We start from the raw sequence: 7,525 nt of genomic DNA, 5'->3' as shown, positions 1-7,525 counted from the left end.
TGGGTGTGTGTATAAGGAGAATTGGCTGACAAATGTCTCCTTAATAAGGTTATGTGGCAGATAATTAAAGAACTTTTGAAGATAATGCTCAGAAAATTCCTATGTTCTTTTTTCTACATGAGGTTTCCTGTGTAATACATGGAAAATATTAAGTGTGAGTTTTCCGCTAGCTAAATTAAATACATGTGTGAAACCCATATTGGAGGATTTGTTAATTATTGCCAAAAGATCTTGAATTTCCAATACAAATTCCAGTGGGTTGATTACATTATGAATCCAGGATTCCCTGACTAAAAAGTGACCACATGTCACTGACCATTGCTTGTACCTAAGAGAAAGAGATCATGGATCAAATCATTATCATACTCCACACTTTCTGGAAATGTTAGCTTACTTTTCCTGCCAGTTTTTAACCATAATTTCATTTAAATATTTCTGTGCAATTTACACCATAAATTAAATCATACAAAAGGTGACAGCAGTATTATTTCATCTCTTGATGCCATGTACAGATGATCTATGTGAAGATGAGAGTAAAGATCAGGATATATTTTGATAAGTGTTTCTGATACAATTAATGGTGCCAATTTTTTTTTTTAGCGGTACATTTTTTTTTTTTAGATTTAAAAATTTTTAATTCTAGGTTTTTTTCCTTCATATTCTGTTGCTCTATTGCAGTCATCATCAGCCAGTTCTCTGCACTGACCCTGGATAGATATCCTTTGAAAACTGGGGGGTCCAAGGAGAGGGTTAAAAACTAGAATTTCAAACAGACTTCAGAGAAATGGTGTGCTTCTAATCAGTGTTGAATAGCACTCCTGCATGTCTCCTGGCCCTTTACAATAGTATTCATTTGACTTTTGATGTACTTTTTTTCTGTCTTCTCTATTTCAATCAATCTGTTTCTTTTCTACATTCCTGGTGTTGACATTTCTCACTGTGATCCATGCTGACCTTCCTACTGCCTGTATATCTTCTGCCACAGGACCCTTATTTCTCATATAAAGACAAGCCAGCCATTTGTTCTGATTCAACCCAAAGGAAGATTCTTGGGAATGATTACAGAAACCAGTGGGGAAAATATGTGAGCATGGCTTATGGTTGTGTTCCACAGCCATAATAGTTGTCTTGCAAATATTTTGACTTTGCTCATGTTTTAAAATCTTTACAAAAATGTTAGGATGAATTAAAAGCAAGAGGGAGGTAGTGAGATCATTAGGATGACTCCTATATGATAGTATTCTTACTTCAACTGCAGATTATTTTGTAAGTAAAAATTCAACAATGGTCATTGAAATAATACCTAGAATTTCAGTTCACTGTTTAACTGTACATTGATGTTTTGGGACTTTATCCACAGTTTAAAACACATGAGCCTAAAACAGCCTTTGGCCAGAAAAAATAATGAAGTGTGAAAAATTGCATTTGTAAACTGAAAAAAAAGTGAGGTAGTCTTCCTTCTTTACTTGCAGGGGAGCACTGGTAAAAATGTGTACTGAGATTTACCCTCTTATATTGTTTTTCCAGCATGATCTTTTAGCCATGATCTTTCAATTGTATAATGTGGTAATTTTTACTAAGGTAATTCAACTATTAGACTGTGCAATCTGGGGGCTTATTTGTTTTTCTTTCAACAGTTTAAACAACTATGTAGGCAATGGTATTACCTTTACCATCTCCTCACTAATTTGAAACCTAAACAAACAAACAAACAAACAAACAAACAAAAAAGAAAAAAGCAGAATTTTTATGCCACAATGGTAAGGTGTGGTAAAGAAACCAATGTAGAAAGCTGAATGAGTTCTCACATGTGCCAAAATATAATATTCTTTGAGCCAATGCAACTCAAGCAGACCATAATAACCTGTTGGGGTTAGAAAAGTTCATGCCAAAAACGGATGATTTCCCTAGAGCCAATCAAAATGATGGAAACATTGGTGCAGAATCACAGCTGAGCAGGTTTAGTCCTCTCTTCACTAGCTACAGATGGCATGTAATTTAGGAATGCCCATTTGGTGAAATTTACCAGTTCCTCTAGAGATCACACATATGGGTTTGCATTTAAAAAGAAATTGCACCACGAATAGCTTTTTAAACAACAGATGTAAGTATTGATAGTAAAAGGATGTCCAAAAAGCAAAGTATGTCCACATAAGAGAAAAAAAAGAGTGTATGTTATACTTCATAGCACTGTAAGTGGCCTTTTAACTTTATAAAAAAGACAGAAAATAATTATGAAATCAATGCATACAATGTTTGCCAAGGCATGAATTAGATATGAGATTCTGTCTTCACACTATGTTACTTTCCGGTATTTTACTCCTTGTTTTCCCACCTTTGTATATTACAGCCATACTCTTAAATCCCCAGAGAATACAGAAGTACCTTAAGAGGAGTTTTGAGATCTGTGAGAATCTGTGCTTCTCACAGCGCTGTTGTTTGTAGTTGTTGTTTGTTTGTTTCTTACAAGGAATTCATAATGGATCTGTGAAAAACCAACGTCATTTAAAAATTGAATGCACGTGTGTAAGCGTACACAAAGGGAGATATTTGTTTTTGCAGATGTGTGCACTAGTTAGTAAAGGATGTTGTTACAAGTTGTGAGATTTCCAATTGCCTGTCCTTTATTGCTTCCTTTAAAGAAGGAAATTAATTGTGTGAAATTGCCTTGCTGGTAAAGTGATACCAGATTGCAGTGCCAGCATTGACCTAATCTAGCAGTAAAACAGGCAATCACATCCTCAGTGAACACTCATAGAAATATTTGATTTCAGGAGTGTGCAAGACCAAAGTTTCCCTGGAGAAACATGCACATAATTTCCATTCTTGTATTCAAAGGTAGTTCTGTTGTGGATTTCTCCCACACAGTGTAAGCCTTCTTTGTTTTTATTGAAAGATAATGCTTTGCACCTCACAGTACAGTCCCATATGAAAGGAAACTACGATTAAAAGTTTAGGTATGGACATCAGGCATTTGACACTGTTTCTTGATTGAATAAAAGACAATGTTACTTTTCTCTCATTCTCTGATGCAATGATGCACTGGAATACTAACAGCTATGCAAATGATGACATTAACAGGAAGATTCCATTTTTCTGGCTGTTTATGACTAGCATCAGGTGAAAAATTGTGGGAGATTGAATTGCTTTTGTTTGGAGGTGCAAAGACAGGCAGTTGGTACTATCCCAGGAAGCAAAGGAAAATGAAATCGCTTGTACAAAGGGATGAACAGATTCAGATTAGTATTCAAATATTTATGACACCATTAAATGGATGCAGTGAGGATGCAAAATATGGAATACCCATAACGTACATATTCAAATAAGAGAACCGGTGTTATCATGAATCTTCTTCTATATTCAGCTTTATTTTTGAACTGGATATTTACAAAGAAACTATGACATCGCCCAAGCTGTATTAAATTTGTGTATTAAATTAATTCAAGTGCTTTTTTATTTCACATAACTGATGATATTAGAAGTATAAATGCTTGTATATATTACATATATAACCATAAATGCTATTGATTATTGTATTCCTACAGTGTGCTAACTGCCACTGTGCAATTAGACAAAGAGCTCTGACTTTAGAAATGTACAATTTGAGAAAAAAAAGAAAATAAATTAAGGCTTTCACAAAATTAGCAATTGTTTTCATTAGAAATGGAATAACTTGTGTGTAATTTCCTGCATATAGGAATGTGCATTAAAGCCAATTTTGAAGGAAGAGGGTGTCTACAGAGAGGAAGACAAACAAATTTCCAGGCATACAGAAACCTCCAAAGGTGAAACCCAGAAACAAATTGCATGAGTAATTGGGGAGGGGCGATGACAGTAAGAGGAGGCATAGTAAAGTTGGTTCATTGTGACCATATGCTGCAAGGGGCTTTGTGGAGGGTTTGTAGATCTGATTTTTCCTGTACTTCTGATTACTCTGGGCTCTCTCCATTGCTTAGGAACAGGCATTAAAGCAGACCCTCAAGTGATTATGTTTGGACTTTAGACTTCAAAAATAGCATTTTAGGTGTAGAAAAAGACATAGGTTTCAGAAGTGGCATTCCAGGTGTAGGGAAAGGCTAGAAAATAGGCAGAACAAATATTTGCTACCAATCTCCTTTTCTCTCCTCTGCCACACACACACACATAAGACACTCCAGGCCCTGTGAAAATCATTTCAAATAGAGATAGAATTAAAGAGAAAAGTAAAACAATGTAGGTACATGCTGGGAAGTGTCCTGGAGAAGAGATCACATGTCCACCTACCATGGAGAAGGGTCAACCATGGCACAGAGGGTAGAGTATAAGAGAAGGCAGGTATAGGGCAGCCTCATGGACTCCCTCTGCTCCTTGATGGGGAATAAGAAAAGCCCCTCTTTCTTATGCCTGAATGTGGCCTGAACTAGCAGACTATATTATTTTAGCTGAGAGGAGGAAATCATGAGTTGATCAGACATCTGCACCCACCCTGCCCCTCCCCTCCCAGGTCACATAAATATTCCAGAAGCTAGACGGCTTACTAGGGAGAAGTTTGGAAGGTATAAGAGCTGCCATTGATCAAATTTATCCTGAAACAACTGGGGAAACTCTCAAGCAATTGAATTTATCCTGAATTGATGACATTAAGTTTTCCATTACCAGACAAAATGACTCACTATAAAAATTTACTTCAGATAGATTTTAAAATGTTAGATTTTTGCACATCTAAGAGCATGAATGGAGAATTCATACTTGTTATGTAAATTAATCAATAAATAAGGATTTTGGAAAATAGCTGTGATTACTAATTAAGATTTTTTTTTGTAGAGATAACACTCGTGTACATAAAACAATTAGTGAACAATCCATGATTGCAAGTAAGTACTAAAATATATGACACAGACTACTAGTTGTGTTGACATTTGGAAAAGAGAAGATAAGTGAAGATTGGAAACGTCACAGATGGCTTCCCAGAAGTTCTGAAAAGGTGACTATGCCCTGAGAGAAAGAACATTTGAGGATAGGAGAGGGACAGGAAAAGGACAGCATACAGACTACACTGTAATCACCATGAAGAAAAGGGCCTCGCCTTCCAAACACTGTATTAATAATACTTAATCTGACATATGGTGGACGCTCAATAAATATTGAATTGTTGATTCAATATGATCATTATAAATTCCAAATACTATGAGATTAGTCCAGGGTCTCCCAATGTCTGCAGTACTGACATTCTGGAGCAGATGATTACTTGCTGGGTGCAGCTGTCCTATGCATTGTAGCATATTTAGCAGCATCTCTGGCCTCTACCCACTGGATGGAAGTAGCAGCCATTCATTTTGGCAAAATGACATTGCCAAAAGTCACTTGGGAGGCAAAATTGTCCCCTATCAAGAACAACTAGATTGGCCTGATTATATCCTGGCAAGGAAGTGAGGAAAGGAGCTGTGACAGGTAGAGTAACTGAATATATTTTTATCGATATAGGTTTACATGTTTTATTGGACTGAGTCACTGCTCTGTTTTCTTAATGTGGCACCATTTGTTGAGTTCATATTCTGTCCTGGCATTGTATTAGAAGCTTTAGTAATTATTTAAACTCTGAAATAGGTATTACTATCTTTATTTTGCTTGCAATGAACTGCCAAAAGTCAGTTTGTACCCAAATCTGTCTGACTCATATTTAACATTAAGCTATACTATTTCTTTATAATGCTGTAAGCTTATGGTGCAGTCAGATTCTTAGATAATATGTTTACACACATATGTAGGCATATCTATAGAGAGATGGATAGATACATACACACATAAAGATACTTGCTCATTCTTATGACATAAAACACATTGATTACTTTGAAAATGAGATTATCTGGAATGAGATGTGTATTTCAATTATTACCTAAGTCATATTAATCTTGCTTTATTCAATTTGAGTACAGTGTTGACTAACACTTCAATTAGTTCCAGTTTGCTTGATTTCACACCCCATAAAATTAATGCTGGCTGTGTCTACATAGGCAAAGTGGAGATGCAGTAATTATTGCAAAATCATAAGTAGCAAACACATTCTGTTATTGAAGAAAGGTAGCCCGATAATTCTGAACTATTCAGATTGGCTTTCTATATTCGGGACATAATATTAAAAGACAGAAAAATGTTAATTGACCCTTAGTGAACACTTACGTGTGCTATTCATCTCAGTGAAAGATAAAATAGAGTATTTCCCATCCTATTTACAACTAATCTTAAAGTAACACAACTCTCAAACTTTCAAATGCAAAATAAGGAGGTTGTGAGAAGTAAAGAAATTTGAAAGGCTCCCCTTAACTGTGTAGTCTTGTTTTCCTCCTGCTGCCGCATGAAGCAAAATGGCTGCTGCCTCCTCCAGTTATCTAGAGGCTGCCTTCAAGGTCCTCAGGCCTGCGAGGTCAAACAAGTTTAGTCTTTTGATGCGGAATGACCACAGTACACTTTTTTGTGTACATGACACAATGGTCATTCACATTACGAGTTTAAAAGGTGGTACAGGCATTGCAGCTCTCCACCTTGAGTTCAGAGGGCTCAGTTATGCCATCCTTGAGTTCCTTTACTTAATTCTCAAGCTTTGTGCCTCTTCTCCAGTTTTGTCTCTTCAAGCAAAGAATCTAATCAGAATCTGTTCCAAATGACAAAAAATGTCATGTTATTTATTATTTCTCCTTTCACTTACCTATTAGTCTAAATTGGTTATCATGAAGCCAATTTTATATCACCTCTCTTTTCATAGAGGTAGTGATATACAGGAATTAAGAGGATGACCACCACAGTTTCACTGGGTAGATGCGAACTGTGTTTTTGTCCTTACTATTTTTTTTCTTTTTTTTCTTTTTTTTTTTTTTTGTTTTTCTGTTTTTGTTAAGAGTTACAGAAGTGTTAGCTGTTATTATTTTTTGTTTTAATTGAGGTATACTTGTTTTACAATGTTGTGTCAGCTACATGTATACATATATTCCCTCTTTTTTGTGTATCCTTGTGCAAGTTATGGAAACTCTGAACTTTAGTTTTACTCATTGATACAATTAAAGTAATAATAACACATAACTACACAGGAATATTGTAAGGAATAAATAACTGAAAACAAAAAAGCACTTAAAACTGTACCTAATAATACATAGTAAACCTTTACTCAGCAATTGCTACTTTATGTTATATCATACTATTAGAGAAATAGAAGTTCCAGGGAAGAGATACATATATAGCTGAAGGGTTATAAGGGCACACATTTCATATTATAAGATTACTAAGCTCTAAGCACATACAGCATCATGTCTATTCTTTCTATTCCAACAAATATATGTGTGCAAAATCATTTTATAAACTTCAAATGCTATGAAAGCTGATACAAAAATACTAATTATTCTCAATACCATAGAAAGCTTTAACACCTAATATTTATTTTTAAATCACCACTTTAGTGGCATTAGTATACTTCCTTCATATTCTTCCAAATTCCTTCAAAAGATTTATTTTTAGGGAAAGTGAATAATACAGGTATTTTGTTAAATGATAA

Source organism: Eschrichtius robustus, chromosome 18, assembly GCF_028021215.1.
Source record: "Eschrichtius robustus isolate mEscRob2 chromosome 18, mEscRob2.pri, whole genome shotgun sequence".
In the NCBI taxonomy this organism is placed as follows: Eukaryota; Metazoa; Chordata; class Mammalia; order Artiodactyla; family Eschrichtiidae; genus Eschrichtius; species Eschrichtius robustus.
Note: the sequence above shows the minus strand (reverse complement) of the source record.